Raw genomic sequence first — 17,018 nt, forward strand, 5'->3', positions numbered from 1 at the left:
CTCTCCAACTCCAAGTGTCTCTTTCCAGAGAGGTCTGGTATTCCTAGCCCAGGGAAGAGGCAGCAGAGATTGGAAGTAAAGCAAGGCATGGCTTGGAGCCTCAAAAAGCATACAGATATGGGCATGGGGGATGCAGTTACAAAGAGCAGTGTCAGTGGAATGAGACTAGCAGGAGTTAGAGATTTGCTCTCACAAAGGGACTTCAGGCTGACAGCAAATAAGAACGTTTGCATTAGGCATGTGAACTAAGCAGTTTCTAGAAATGGAGAGAGGTGAGGAGGGTACTTCAGGTTAACTGCCAGTTTGAAGAGAGGGCATCTCAGGTAAGCCACCTGCTCAAGGCAAGGAGGAAGTGATTTCAAAGGCCGGAGTCCATACACTGGCTTTGGGTTTTGATTTGATTTTTATCCCTGGCTTCTTTCCCCTGGCTTAATGAACTATGCTTCCATTGGCTTATGTGCTATTCCATTGCTCCCTTAGGCCAATTATGTGTTTCCTCCATACACATGTGATTTGGAAGCCAGCACAGGCAGATGCTCTTCTGGAGTAGCCTTTCAGAACACTGTTTATGAGCGCGTCTGAAGAGGCTAATGCATGGCTCATTCCTTCACCATTCGCTTGCTGCACAGGTTGAATGCCTACTGTGTGCTAACTTCAGAGACACAGAGTAGAGAAGGCCCAGGCTCCCCCGTAGAAGAATTCCCTGTCTGTGTTTCCCTTTTCACTCAGCTGCTTCCTAGCAACTGGAATCTTAGGCAATGTACCTTAAACTTCATTTTCCTACTCTGTAAAGTAGGAATAGTCAGTCCCCTGAGGATTAGACAGGGCACTGTCAGTAAGCATGGTGTTTGACATATCCATTTCTGATGTTACTGAAGTCACAGTATCAGGTTCAGTCAGCTTAGTTTATTAAGAAGCATCAGAGGTAGGAGGAATGCTCAGTGGATCAAGCCTGAAGACCTGAGTTTGGTCCCTAGAATTCACAAGAGAACCGGCTCCTATAGGCTGTTCTCTGACCCCTGCATGTGTCCCACAATACTCACTTTTTTGGTTACAAGGGTGTGTGTGTGCCAAGAAGAAGAGATGACTCAGTCAGGAAAATGCTTGCTGTCAACCATGAGGGCCTGAGTTCAATCCCCAGAACACACATAAAAATGACGCCTTTTTGGCATGCACTTTTATTCTCAGTGCTGGGGAGTGGACCCAGGAAGCTCTCTGAGACTCCATGGGCAGCTAGCTTAGCCTACTTGGTAAGCCACAGGCCAGTGAATACCCTGTCTCCAAAGACAAGGTGCACAGTGCTTAGGGGACTGCTGGCACACATACACACACCCACAGGCTTGCTCACACACACATGCACACACCCACAGGCTTGCTCACACACACATGCACACACCCACAGGCTTGCTCACACACACATGCACACACCCACAGGCTTGCTCACACACACATGCACACACCCACAGGCTTGCTCACACACACATGCACACACCCACAGGCTTGCTCACACACACATGCACACACCCACAGGCTTGCTCACACACACATGCACACACCCACAGGCTTGCTCACACACACGTGCTCATATACACATGCTTGCTTACACACACATGTATACATTCACAGGCTTGCTCACACACACACACATACACACAACCACAGGCTTGCTCACACACACATGCACACACCCACAGGCTTTCTCTCTCTCTCTCTCTCTCTCTCTCTCTCTCTCTCTCTCTCTCTCTCTCTCTCTCTCTCTCAACACACACACACACACACACACCACAGGCTCTCTCTCTCTCTCTCTCTCTCTCTCTCTCTCTCTCTCTCTCTCTCTCTCACACATGCACACACCCACAGGCTTGCTCTCACACACACACACACACATCCACAGGCTTGTTTACACACACACCCACAACAGGCTTGTTTACACACACACACACACACACACACACACACACAGGCTTACTCACACACACACATGTACACATCCACAAGCTTGCTCACACACACACATCCACAGGCTTGCTCTCACATACATGCACACATCCAAAGGCTTGTTCACACACACAATGAACATATCCACAGGCTTGCTCACACACACACACACACACACACACACACACACACACACACACACACACACAGGCTTGCTCACACACACACTTCTACAGGCTTTCTCTCTAACACACACACCTACAGGCTTGCTCACACACACATGCACACATCCACAGGTTTGCTCACACACATACATTTATTTAAAAAAGGCCTGCTAGGTGGGTAGAGCTGATTGCCCATGCTCATCACATATCCAGCACCTAAACCCTTCTTATTCACTCAATAGTCACTGAATTGGGAGGTTGTCAATCCATGAGTGTTGGGTGCAAATGTGTTTTGTAAACCTTCAACATCATGAACCTGAAAGAAAGTTGGACTCTTGATTAGTCTGCGTTGGCTGTCCATATACTTGACATTTGTTTGTTCCTGAGTCTGTGCTTAGATCAACATTGTTTCTTTCTGCAAGAAGCAAGATTTTAAGATAACTTATATAGTATCTGGAATGGCACTGTTGTTGGGAACCAATAACCCTGATGACTATGGGTAGAGGCTGGGGTAGGCTCCCCACAGATACCAAGATCCCCAGTTCTCAGATACATCCACAGGTGGGGTACTGCTCATAGATATTTTTTAGAGTACACACACACACACACACACACACACACACACACACAAATCCAAAACCTCATTTAGCTTGCTGGTCCACTGCTTCTTGGCCTTTTGGCTAGCCTTTATTAAATATTGAAACATTTATACATCCTGAAGAGAAATCATAAAAGTCTGTCAACTAGAAATAGAAACACTAGTGCACAAAGACCCTGAGATTGTCACAAAGTAAAGACATGTAGAAGTTATGGCTTATCCACCATGAAATGCTATGCAGCTGGGCTAGGTGTCAGCAACTGGGGAGCCCGGTTCTCTAGGGATCAGTTCTACCTTAGTTATTTCCTAGAGGCTCGTGGGAGGGGCAACTAGGCTAGTTTATTCATCTCTGCTGAGATAGATCTTCTAATAAATGGAAGCATGATTCACGAGGTTAACTATGACCTGTGTCCCAGTTACTTTTCCTGTTGTTATGATAAAATACCTGACAAAGGCAACTTAAGGAAGGAAGGAATTACTTTGGCTGACAGTTTGAGGTACAATCCATCATGGTGAGGACATCAAGGCAGCAGGCACTTGAGGTGGAAGCTAGTCAAAGAGCTGTATCCAGGCAGAAAGCAGAGAGTGATGGATGCCACACTCACCATACTTTCTTCTTTTTATCAGTCCAGAGCTCCAGCTCTTGGGATGTTGCTGCCCATAGCTGAGACAGATCTTCCCACTTGGATTAACCTCATGTAGGTAATGCTTCACAGGCATGCCCAGGGGCTTGTTTCCTAGGTGACTCTATTCTAGGTCAAGTTGACAATATTAACCAGCACAACCGGTTTTCAAAGTTTGCTTCTCTCTCTCTCTCTCTCTCTCTCTCTCTCTCTCTCTCTCTCTCTCTCTCGTCTTTTGAGGCAGGGTCTCAGGCTAACTTGGAACTTTCTAGGTAGCTGAAGATGATCTTGAACACCTAATCCTGCCTCTACTTTGAAGTGCTGAGATTACAGTGTGCATTAACACACATGGTTTTTATGGTGCTGGAAACACCCCCCGATCTTAAAGTTTATAATGTATTGCCATTCAGTGCAGTCAGAGTGGGGCAAACATTAGCTATCTCATTCTAATACATTTGCCTTCGGTTCCTCCCCTCAAGTCTACAGGGCAGGAAAAGATTTCTTCTCTATTCTATTGCTAAGTTCATGACTAAGTCTCCAATAACAAACGATGATCAACAAGAGAAAAGGTTAAGAATTTACCCATACAGTTGAATGTCCCTTATGTGAAACATCTGTTACCAGAAGTGTTTTTAATTGCTGATTCTGGAATGTTTGCATAAATTTGCATATGCATAATGAGATGACCTGGTGATGGGGCCCAAGCCTAAACACTAAATTCATTTATCTTTCTTATATATCATATATACACACAGCCAGGTCATTTTATACAGTATTTATACAAGTACTTCTGTCTTGATTGTGACTTGTTACTCCACATTGGCTTTGAAATTTTCAGCTCCAATTGTGACCTTGGTGCTCAGCAGTAGAGTGCTGGCCTCAAATGCATAATGCCAACTTTTTGTAAGCTGGGCCTGTAATTTTAGCACTTTGAAGGCTGAGACAGGAGGATTAATGTAAGTTTGAGTGACACCATAGCCCCCTAAAATAAAATATTCCAGGTGTTTGAGCTTTTAAGACTTTTGAGGTTGTGTAACTTTTACGCTATCATGTGGAGGTCAGAGGTCAACCCCAGCTGTTGTTCCTCAAACACTGTCCACCTTGTTCTTGTGTGTGTGTGTGTGTGTGTGTGTGTGTGTGTGTGTGTGTGTGTGTGTGTGTGACAGGATCTCTCACTGACCTAGACTGGCTGACTAAGTAGCCAACCCCAGGGATTCTCCTGTCTCTGCCATTCAACACTAGTATTACATGCAGCTGGCGTTTTTTTCATGGGTCCTGGGGATCAAATAAGGCCCTTATGCTTATGCAGTAAGCGTTTTGTTGACAGCCTCTCCAGTTCCTTGTGTGACATCTTCCCTTTGGGTATAGGACAGGGCATCTACTTGCCAGTTGAAGATCTTCAGGGAATAATAGCATGAGGAGGTCTGAGTGACTTCCCTATTCTTGCTGTTTCCTTGAATGGCAAGGTGCCATATTTTGGAGTAACATGTGCTGAACCCCATCTTGGCCCCTTTCCAGGTCCTAAGCACACACTGGGCTCTCTTTCTCTCTCTACTTGGGATTTTTTTTATAGAAATAGACTTCATTCAACATGTGGTTTTTGTTGTTATGCCCAGTCCACAAGACCCCCAGAGCAAACTCACCGAATGCAAGTATAATATTTCTTTATTCAGTTCAAGCCTAGGCAGGGACCTCCTTCCACAGACTGACAAAGCATCAGTGGGAGAAGCTCCTGAGCTTCACAAGCAAGGGGTTTATAAAGACAAAAACCACAGGATACAGTGAGAGGTATAGGTTTAAAGCTGACTGGCTGGGATGTCTAGAGGAACTTGGGGAGTTTGGGGGGTTTCCATAGATTTATCTCTGGTGCCATGTGTGCTCTCTGGCACCACCCGTGCCCATAAAGGCTGTTTTTGCAACTCTGTTAATTGGCTAACCCGGGGTCAGGACCATTTGTGGTTATGTGTTCTTCCTTACTGCCTGCTTTTCCTGGAGCTAGCTGCAGGTTCCCATAGTCTGTTTCCAGTCCTCTTTTCTAAAATGGCCCTGGTTTGGTCTCTCATTCCCCCCTTCTTGAAGCACCGATGACAGGATCCAATCATGGGTCCTACCTGATAGGGGCTCAAGGGGGTGGTAACAGGTCCTAAGAGCCATGAGCCGACTGACGTTTCTAGGGCAACAACATTTGCATCTATTGCTATTTTGTCCCCTATGTAAGGGGGTGTAGGAGACAGTAAGCCATGCCTGTTAGGGCTGAGACAGCCTGGGCCACGACAAAAAGGGGGTTTCCTTTTGACTTAGCATTTCAACCAGGGAGCAAGGGACAATGTATTCTTTTCTGTAACTACTACTGGCTGACATTGGGGCATTGTTGTCAGGGGCCCGAGAAGGCTGAAATGCTAGTCAAAAGCAAAGAGGGAATTCAGGAAATGGGATATTTATCAGAAGCATCTGGTTCGCAGACTCTGTTGAAGAGACAGGGAGTGTTCACATCAGCCAATTGGCCCACATCAGCAGCAAGTTCAGGGCTCGCTGTCTTTAGGAGCAGGCTGTAGTCAGCAACTGATGCTTGGGTGTGTCTGCCAGAAGAGGAAACCTGTTGAGACAACTATAAACCAGGAACAGAAGTTAAAATTTATGTGCTTAATGGAAACTTTTAGGCCCATAGTTTTAGCAATTGGGAAGGGCAGGAGTCAGTCCCAAGACCAGGAGAGAGAAAATCCCATCCTCAGAAATGGACAGGTAGAGAAAACATAGGCAGTACTTATCTGGAGTCCTTTTGACCTGTGAGAAGTGGATCCATGTTTTATGACTTTTTGATCCTCTGAAGGCTATAGGAACTTTATTTATTAGTTTTACCAATCTGTACTGAAATCCGTACTGTAGAAAAAGCAGGTATTGGGTATGTGTAAAACACCAGGAACAGACTCATACCTTTGAGTCCTAGCAAAAGATACAGATTTGGGTTAGAAGTATGTACATATTTCTTCTGTCCAGAGATCCAGGTAAAGATTGGACAGAGATACCCTTGGCCTGATGAAAAGCCCTTTAAGTTTATACTTAGATGACAACCAAAATAAACCCAAAACCCTGAGCTTGTGACTGAACAGCAGGTAGTCACTGTTCTACCAGCTTATCATAACTCTATGAAATGTTAAGCTCTGAACTTTTATATTATGGAAGGGGAAAACACTCTGAAACCTTTTTTATATCTTTATTTATTTATCTTAAATCACTTTTATACCCTTAAAACTTGTATACTTTTACATCCTCAGACCCCCTTTTTAGGAGCCGTAGTAAGGCTTGATTTTTGAGCTACCAAGCTGGCTGTAGTCTTGAGGAAGGATCTGACTGCCTGATGCTGCCAAGGAGACAAAGCTATAGCTAGCCTAACCATCAATACTATCAAAGAAGGATAAATTCCAAGCAGCTTTTGAATCTATTAAAAATGAGAGGGACCAGTCCATACACAGTTAGCCATACCCAAGTCTCCATACTGTTAGAGGCAGAAGTATCAGGAGAACAGCATCAATCTTTGCCAGGCCTATAAGGTGAGAGATTTTTTTCCTCTATGGAAGGGGACATGGAAAAGACTGACCTTATTTTGTCTAGGCAAAAGTGGTGCAATCAATTCTCCAGTGTCCTGCTGCTTGTTCAAAGTCTGTTCCTGGTCTTGGCAGCAGGTGTTGCATTGGAGCATCTCACCCATTGGTCAGTGTTGCCATAATCCAGGTTCATACATTGTGGTGCACCATAATCTTCTTTGGAGACCTTGGGTCACTGTCAGGATCTTGGAGCCTCTGTCTGATATTATAAGCTTTTTAATCAACATTTTAAATGGCATATTCTGCAACTCTCTGAAGTATTAGAGGACTGCCTAAGTAAATCTGAATAGACAACTTTGTTTCTAGATAATTCTTGTTTTAAGCTTAACTTTTGAAAACATATACAGGGGACTAAGTAAGGTTTATCCTTATAATTAATTATATCAGTACTTAGCATGACTACAATTAAAAAACTTGATCATTTATAAGGATGGCTATTAACTTGTATTTCTTAACATTTTACAATAGGTTAGCAGCTTTTGTAAGAATAAGACTTGGACTTTACATTACAACTTCTATTAGGTTTAGCTTTAAAAATAATAATTTTGAGTTGAAGCACACATGAGTCCTGGCTGCTGCCCAGAGTCTGCTCAACAATAACTTAAAGTTATCTCTGGAACAGAATCAATTCCCAGGGATGAACCATGTCTTCTGTATTGCCACCTCCCAAAGTGCACAGGAAACAACAAAAGAATGAAAAGTACCCTGGGTACTTTGACAAATGACATATTACCTTTGTGTGTGTGTGTGTGTGTGTGTGTGTGTGTGTGTGTGTGTGTGTGTGTGTGTGTGTGTGTAAGTATGCCACAGCTCATTTGTGAAGGTCAGAGGACAATTTACAGAGATAGTTCTCTCCTTCGGCCATATGGGTTCCAGGCATTAAAATCAGGTTGTCAGGCTAGCCATCTCATAGGCCTGTGCCCAGCAATTTTATGTGAGCTCTGGAGAAAGAACTCAGGTCTCAATGCAAATATTTTACTAATCTGGGCCATCCTCCTGCTCATTTCTTTTATTTTTTTCAAATTGAAATTAGCATTTATTTGATGAGGTGGTGGTGTTGGAGCAAGAGGAAGAGGAGGAGGAGGAGGAAGAAGAGGTGGCCAGTCCCACTAATATTTTGATATATCAGATGCTCCTAAACATTGAGATGTCCTTTATCACCTCAGGGTTCCACCATGTACATTCTCTATGTTAACTCTCAGTTGCTTCAATTGCTGCTACCAGGCACAGAACAAAAATGGACAATGCTGAGGTACATCTGGCCCTGAGGAGCCATCTCTGGCTGCACATTAGAGTCCACAGAGTCACATTTACTACAATCAGCCCATTCCTCCACCTTCCTTTTATAGAGGACTAGAGTCCTGGAGCTCAGAGCGAAGATGACATCTCCAAGGTGGCGGGGCAGGCAACAGAAGTCAATCCAACCCACTTGTCTTATATATTTATTTTTAAAAAGGAAAGAAACAGAAAGCAAGGTTGGCATTGTAGCTTACTATGTTTGCCTAGCATACACAGGGCCCTGTGTTCAATCCTTAGTACTGTATAAACCAGGCATGATGGTGTGTAGTTCCTGTAATCCAAGCACTTGCTAGGCAGAGGCAGGAGGATCAGAATTCAAAGGCATCATCCATTACACATAAATTTGAGGCTAGCCTGAGCTATGTAAGACTAGGTCTTTAAAGGAAAAAAACAAGACAACTTGAAAAAAACAGTCCATTTCTTGACTTAATCATGGCGGTCAAACCTGAATCCTCTCAGTAAAACATCTGATCCAAATGTCCACCTGCTGTGGTTCCTGGGTGAAAGAAAGCAGATGTCCTAGACTAGACATCCCTAACTGATTACAAAAGACACTAATGCTTTCATTACTATTTGTAAACTTTCAAAACCTTGCCACAGACAGAGGGATGCAGAATTCATGTTTTGTGGGTCAACCCCTCCATTACTTTACTCCCTTTCTAAAGAAGGAGGAGGAGGAAGGATGGAGGAGGAAGGAAGAGGAAGAAGGAGAAGAAGAAGAAGAAGAAGAAGAAGAAGAAGAAGAAGAAGAAGAAGAAGAAGAAGAAGAAGAAGAAGAAGAAGAAGAAGAAAGGCTACAAAGCACATTCAGAAATGACTCAGTTGGCTACAGACAGATGCAGTTATTGTAGAAATGTACCTGTATTGAACAACCAGGGCAAAGTGTGTTTCAGGTGACACAGCTTGTTAGAGGCTCTGTGTTGCTGTGATGACCAGATTAAATTAAGTTTATTTTGTTCATGATTTGCAAGATTTTGGTCCACAGTAGACAGGCTCTGTGAAGAGCAGAGTTGTGTAGTTAAGTCAGAGCCGATCTCTTCAGGGTATACTGGGAAGCAGAGTCTCTGTATCCCCTTCAGGGGCATATACCCAGTGACATGACTTCCTCCCACTTAAGAGGTTCCCAGGCCCTTCCAAGTCAGTTTATAAGGCTAACCATCTCATAGGCCTATAGGCTGACTGGCCACCAAGCCTTTTCTGGTTCTCTCTCTCCCTCCCTCTCCCTCTCCATCTCCCTCCATCCATAGTCTTATGGATGTAGCCCAGGTTTTCTTGACCCTCTGATACTTCTGCGTCAGCTGGGACTACAGGCATGTACTACCATGCCTGGCTGTGTCTAGACCTTTGAAGGACACAAAAGCCTTTGGGGGACATTTGAGATTCAAACTATAGCATATTGTCAAAACAAAAACAAAACCTTCTTATATTATTATAAAAAGGTAATTTTCAGGAAAAGATAAAATCTTGTTACAAAGATAAAAAACAAACAGAAATTAGAAATTGTTATCTAGGCCTGAAGCTAAAGCTCAGTTGGGAGAGTGCTTTCCCAGCTTCATTCTACCCCATACCACATAAAGCTGCTGTGGTCTTGAACATCCATACTCTCTCCCAGATCTTGGGAAGTGTCGGCAGGAGGATCAGAAGCTCAAGGTCATACCATAAATTTTGAGGTCAGCCTGGGCTATATTGGAACCTGTAAATAAATAAACAATTATGTACTGCATTCATCTGAATCAAAGTGAGATCCAGGCAGGTGTGATAACAGGCTTAAAAGGGCCATGTAGTTGAGGGATATAGGGATGAATGTTCCCCGAGGGACTGATGCCCTATAAGAGAGGGCAGAATCTGCATGTGGACCAGAATAATTTGTATATTGTTACCTCCCTGCCATTTGTATTGCAGAGACGATGAAAGAGCATTGTCAGGTCACCTGCAGAGGTGACCTGTAGATGGTGTTTTCCACAGAAGCACAGCTCTAAGGAAGCACACACCTTCCCTGTATAATTTGCATGCACTTCTAAGGAGGTCGTGAGCATCACTTACATGATAGCTCTCAGGTGGGCTTCAACTAGCCACACAGCAGAGGGTGACCTTGAACTTCTGATCTTCCTGCTTCCACCTCCCAAGTTCTGGGATTTACAGGTGTGTGAGGCTGGGTCTTGAACCCAGAGCTAAGTAAGCCATATCTCCAAACCCACAAAATGATTTCCTATGAAATCTGGTCCAGTGAGTGTCAATGATCTACAGGGGCTGTAGAAAAGTAACTGAAAAATTTGGCCAATCATTTATCCAGGTATTCTCACTCAATGCCTAGGGCTCATGCTTTACTCACTTTGTAGAAACTTCAAATAGATGTGAACTTGGAGTTCAGCCAGTCTTGCTGTTACCAATTTAGCTGACCCACAAACTGAAATATCCACTACATATACATATTTTCAGCTCAGGGTCACAGTGTGTCACCTGTGTGTAACAATGACCAGCCTGCTTGGCTGGCAGATTGGATCATCATTTTAGGGAACAGCAGGGGTTGGCACACAGCAGGAATTCTACACATACCTGATGACTTCATGGAGATATTTGATTCCTAAGCAACCAAGGAAACCCATGTGCCAGTTCCTAAAGAGGCAGGGTTACTGGGCATTAACAAGTTTCTAAAAATGTCCTAGGAAGACATTACTTTGGCCTCTGGGGGTTGGAACCAGGCACCCAGATTTCAAGCATTTACTCAGCTGCTGTTTCTGTTATCTAAAAATACATCGAGGGCTGCTGAGAGCTGGCTTATGGGCCTAACCCTTCTGCTTGCCAACCTGGCACAAGGCATGCTGAAAATGCCACAGAGAAACCCATCAGAGGCAGAGCTTAAACAGAATTTCTCTGTAGTAATGTGCCTTTCTCTAAGGCAGTGTTTTGTAAATCCTATTCTGAGGAATCACAGCTGTTAATAGGTTTTCTAGGAAAAAGAGGTGGGAGTGTGGTCAATAAATTTGCAAATGGCTGTGTGAAAATGCAGGGAGTGGGGTTTCCTGGCTGTAGAATCTCTCGGTTCTGCTGCATTGGGCCTTACATGTGCTCGGCAAGTGTTCCATCCCTGAGCTGAAGCTACACCTGGTGCAGATTGGAACTCTTTGAGGGTGCATGGAACCCACCCGTGGGAGTGAGGCCGAGCTCCTGTCCTCCATTCTGCCATATCTACTGTTGACTTTGCATTAGTTGTATGGTTGAGCATGACCTTGAACTTGTAACCCTCTTGGTGTTTTGAGGGATAGTTTAAATTTTCCATGAGCCTGAACTTCTGGCCTTCCTGCTTTATTCCCGAGTGCTAGGATTATCAAATCCATGTCCATTTTTGTTATCAGTATTGAGGGCAGAATCCAAGGTTTTATGTATACATTCACCAATTGAGCTATCTATACCCAGCTCTGGGACCAATATTGGAAAAATAAAATAGAGAAGAATAGAAAATCCAAGGTTACATTTGAGGTACTAAAGAGCGTCTTTTATTTGCCTTATGTTTATATGGCATGTAGATACTGGGTCACTGTATATTTCTTTTTTTAAAAAAACATTTTATTGTGTGGGAGGGCACATGTGTGACACCACATAGGTGCGAAGGTCAGAGGACAACCTGTGGGGTTGTTAGACCCCCGGAAAACTCAGGTATCCGGGGTCTCAGCCCAGGACCGAGGTCACCCCAATCATCAGTCAGATTTGGGAGCTTGCTGCAAACTGCATGAGGCTTTATTGTTGCTTAACAAGCAAACCCCATGTTAGCTCGGGTCTTTCACCCACCCGCCATGGCGGATGGCTAGGAAAGAGAGCTCAAAACGTCTGCATAGAGATCTTGTAGGGCAGCGTAAGGGGAGTGTCTAGGGGTACGAATAGGCTCAGGATTGGTGTGGCTCCAGGCTTGGAGGGCTTGCCCTGTGTTGATTGGCCAACTGGTTGTTATGGCCCATAGGCCCTCCCAGGGTGGTTGCTATGTTCTGCGCTGTCATTGCTGTGAGCTTGTCCGTAAAGCACACCCAGAGCCGTAAAGCATACCACCGCCAGCTAACTTATGATCGGTTCCTTGTCACAAGGCAGGCGTCTGACCTTCTAGTGACTAAGGCAAGGTCATGGCAAGCACGTGTTACTGTCATGGCTGCCGAAATGGGGAGCTGGTCCCTTCAGGGTCACTTCTCCCTTTCTGCTACATTGGTCACTGGGTGTCTTTGGTCACTGACTGCAGGTGCCTCTACCCACTGAGCAATCTCACCTGCCCACACTGTATTTTTATTAATGTGGATCACAGTATACAAATTTATCTAAATAATTTTGCAAAGCCAAGGACCTTAAGGACCTTAAGGAGATATATATCTATATATCTAGATATCTATCTATATATAGATAGATATCTAGATATATAAATATATAGATATATAGACATATAGATATATATATGAAGCAGGTGGAAATTTCTCCAGAATAAAATAAAAGGCAAACAGCTAGGACTCAGAAGAGAGGCTGTGCTGAGATGAGGAAGTCAAAGCCTCATCACCAAGCTGCCTGTGTGCCACTGCAGATGTCCATGACACACTGCGTTCTCTATTCAGATGGGGTGGGGGGGTCAACAGTCACTCTCTGTGACTACAGTCTCATCTCCTGTGTGTGAAAGCCCCTAACATAAGCACTTCTAAAAGATCACTGAATCGTGCACATTCTTGCTGGGTCTTAGAGCTTCCTGTCAGCTGTTGAGCAGTAAGTAGTATCGCAGAACTTTCTTGGAGGAACATGAACAGATATCTGATCACCCCAGATTCACATCAAGGCACTGATGACAAACCAAAGAAAACATTTCACCCAAGACCAGCTTGGTGAATCAGTGGGCTTAAACTCAAGGGGTCGCATCTTTGGAAAACCTACCTCCCTACCTCTGCCTCGTGAACACTGCATCTCTGGAGCTCCCCCAGCCCACCCCCATTTCCGTTTACTACTTACAAAGCTTTGGGGAAGGGTTTGCTGAGCCTTGAAACTTTCTTCAGAGTTCTTTAAAATTGCTTGTGAATTTCATGAGTCTCTCCTTTCCCCTGTTGGTGGAAAAGCTTCAATATGGAGGAAATAGTTACTCAACAGCATTGGATCAACCCAGTCCCTTCCACCTAGTTCCCTCTTCCCCTTTCATGCTGTGTTCCAGGTGTGTGTGTGTGTGTGTGTGTGTGTGTGTGTGTGTGTGTGTGTGTGTGTAGGGAGGGGGAGGGTGGTGTGTGTGTGTGTGTGTGTGTGTGTGTGTAGGGAGGGTGTGTGTGTAGGGAGGGAGTTGAATTGAATTCTGTGCCATTACCATCTCCTGCTCCTCCCTCTCTATAGGCCCCTCCCCAGATAGCCATACTTGCATATTTATTATATACACATCACATAAATGGTTCTGAGTAAGAGAGAAAACACAAATGCTTGTCTGAGTCTATGATGATGGGTGCCAGTTCCATCCTTTTATTCTTCTTTGTGACTGAAGACTCCTTTGTGTCTGTATACTGTATTTGCTTTGTCCACTCACCTGTTGATAGGTATCCAAGCTATAACAGTACAGTAATAGACATAGCTGCCCCAATGCCTCTTTGGTGTCCTGACTCAGAGTTCTTCTGGTATGTACTTGGGAAGGGCACAGCTGGGTCATGTGTAGTTTTGGGAGGACTCTCCACACTGAATTCCACAGTGGCTGCCTTGGTTTATGTTTCTACCTGAAGTTGATAAAGGAGGGCAGGGTGACTTAATTCCTGGCCCTCAAGATGCCGCATTCCACAGGTGAGGTGTGTGTCCCAATGGAACAACAATGGAGACAATGGGGATGTCAAGACAAGAGCACACTAATCGCTGGCTATGGAGCAAGAGTCACAAGGAACCTCTATATAAGGATATTGCTTCCTCTGCTTAATAAAATAATAGCTTGATGTTACTTTGATAATAAAAGGTTAATGCTGGGCTGGAAAGATGGCTCCAAGGGTAAGAGTACTGGCTAGTCTTCCAAAGGTCCTGAGTTAATTCCCAGCAACCACAAAGTGGCTCACAACCACCTGTTATGAGATCTGGTGCCCTCTCCTTGTGTGCTGGCAGAACAGTGTATACATATTAAATAAATAAATCTTCAAAAAGGGTTAATGCCACAATGCTGTCAGTCAGACAACCAAGGAAAACATCTTCCAAAGAAACCCCTGCTTCCCTCCTCTCTCTTCTCTTTCTCCTCCTCCTTTTCTAAGTGAGATAACTGAATATAGTCTGTTTTCAGGGCACCTATCCCCATGTAGCTAGCAAGGGAAATTCCTTTCCTTCCAGAGTTTTCGTGAAGGAGGATCTAGGCAGAGCCAAGGGACAGCTGTATGCACTAAATAGATGCTCCTGTATAATATGGAGCTACAAGTGTACAGTGGAACTCTAATCCAACCTTACGCTCTTTTGATGGGGGAAGTCATCTGTACATATGTTTCTCTTATTGGTTGATGAATAAAACAGTTGACCAATAGGGAAGCAAGATAGGCAGGACTAGGAGGCAAGGAGGATTCTGGGAAGTGTAGTGAGAGAGGTTGCCATGTGATCCCAGGAGGAGAGGACACGTGAGTGTAGCGTTCTGGGTAAGATAAGACCTTGTAGAAATACATATATTAGTATTTATCGGTTAATACTTGAGACAGAGCTAGCCAATAAGAAGCCCTGGACACTGGCCAACAGCATTGTAACTAATAGAGTCTCTGTGCATTATTTGGCACTGACGCAGCATTGGGACCAGGTTGGTGAGAAGAGTTATCATAACTCTTTGTAATTCTTTAGCCCAAATATCTCTGCTAAGTGCTGGGGGAAAGAAGAAAACCAAAACACATAGGGCATAGTCTATCCAACCCCCACCCCCAACCGCACCCCAACCTGAGTTGTATGGTGAGCAAGCACATCACAAGCCTGGCAACTGCATAGACCAAGCATGCTGGGACCCATTGGAAAATGCAATTAAAGTCCTATTCTCAATGAGTTTGGCTTGCTTGCAAGCACGCTTCTACCTGAAGGCATCTCAGCTGCCTTCCACTCCAGATGCCTGGGCCCTCACCTACCTGCATGCTGGAGATGGAGCCCTGGGGCCTGAGCACACTAGGCAAACACTCTACCACCAAACTCCATCCCCAGCTTGCTCTTGGTTCTTAGAACAAGGAACCTTTTCCTTGGGGGCTGTTCTGCTTTGATTTCTTTCTTTCTCACCGAGTAAATTTCTTTGTGCTGTTAGGTCTCAAACTAACCCTCTTCCCAGTTTCAGTAGACCTCTCATCAAACAGTATCTTCTTTTGATTCACCTCCCCATCTTAGGAGAAGTTGTTATGTCAGTTGCTGTTTCATTCTGTGCAGGTGGGAATCACACCGGCTGTATTTGCCTAGTGTTTGTGTGTATTCAGCTAATACCCATTAAATACATGAAAAGGCAATGGCTGTATTAATGAAACAATACACTCTTAAAGAGAAAGGGGAGCTGAAGCTAGTGGTTCAGATTAAGACAGATAGATGCTGGCAGAGATGTTGGGAGCAGTGTGGGATGTTGTGTTGGGACTTTGAAGAGGAAGGGGGCCATGAATGGGAAAATTGGTAACTTTGAGGCACCAGATGATATCCTTAGTTTTGACAGATGCCACCTTCTGTACAGTGTTCATGTTAGTGGCAAAGGGAAGGCTCCCTCTATCACCACTACAGGTGCTTGGTGAGTCTGAGTAAAAACTCAGCCACCTGGTTCATGAAGAAGTCCTCCAGTGTAACATCCTTTCCCACCTTCCCTTAGAGTTCCCTTCTGAATGCTGGTACCACCTACAACTCTCTTTTCCCGTGTATGTGTTCATGTGTGTACAAATGCACTTATGTGTGTGCACGTGGGCTCAACCCTGGATGTGATTTCTCAGGAGTCAGCCACCCTGGTTTGTTTTTTGTTTGTTTGTTTGTTTGTTTGTTTGTTTGTTTTTCGTTTTTTGAGACAGTGACTCTCACTGGCCTAGAGCTTGCTCAGCAACCCCTAGGGATCACCTGCCTCCACCTTCCTAGCTCTGTGACTACAGGTACATGACACTGTGTCTGGCTTTTTAGATCCTAGGGATCGAACACAGGTCCTGATGCTTTACCATCTGAGCCATCTTCTCAGCCCTCTTTTTCTTTTGAAGTGAACAAGCAACTGAGTTTTGGGGTCCCTGCAAGCTTCTACTGCAGGCAGAGAAATGAAACTTGAGAGGCAAGGACAACTTAGTCTGGTTGGTTCAAACTTCATGAGTCTAATCCAGAGCAGTTTATATTTAAGCATATTTAAGCACAGTACAATTTGGAAAAAAGTTTCCTGGTGTAATACAATCCCAGGTTCAAATGGAGGCATAATTACATAGAAATTCAACTGAAAGTTCGTGTCATTTCTTCCAAGAAGCTGGGTTCTAGAGACAGGCTACCTGTACCAGCTTAAGGGCCTAGGGAAGGAGCTGGCCTGGCCTCTGTCATACAGATAGCACAGAGGGCATTTGGGCTTCTAGCCACCTCCAGCCCTGGTTATGGGAGCTTAGGGGAGTCTCTGGCCATATAGATAATGCAAAGGTCACCTAGACCCTGATTGTGGGAGCTTGATATGGCCTGGCCCTTTGGATAAGCAAACTATTTATTCATCACCTCCAATTCCCAGCCTTCTGGGTGGGCAAACAGGTTATACATCTTTCTCACTGAAAAAACAACCCTGCGAGCTTAACATTCCTGGTTTCTGTGGTGGTCCGTAGGCAAAAAGACCTTCGTGCTCCCACAAAAATACGAG

The 17,018-nt window shown here is 44.5% G+C and overlaps 1 protein-coding gene and 1 long non-coding RNA gene across 3 annotated transcripts in view; both read left to right on the forward strand.

Moving 5' to 3' along the window:
* Bmerb1 (bMERB domain containing 1) overlaps positions 1–17,018 on the forward strand; it is a 105,251-nt gene that overhangs the window by 8,196 nt on the left and 80,037 nt on the right. The window lies entirely within an intron of this gene.
* On the forward strand, positions 2,152–14,159 carry LOC107980006. Its single transcript, XR_004772610.1, has 2 exons — positions 2,152–3,398; positions 14,009–14,159. It is a non-coding gene; the product is annotated as an uncharacterized LOC107980006 (long non-coding RNA).

This window comes from Cricetulus griseus, assembly GCF_003668045.3.
Source record: "Cricetulus griseus strain 17A/GY chromosome 1 unlocalized genomic scaffold, alternate assembly CriGri-PICRH-1.0 chr1_1, whole genome shotgun sequence".
In the NCBI taxonomy this organism is placed as follows: domain Eukaryota; kingdom Metazoa; phylum Chordata; class Mammalia; order Rodentia; family Cricetidae; genus Cricetulus; species Cricetulus griseus.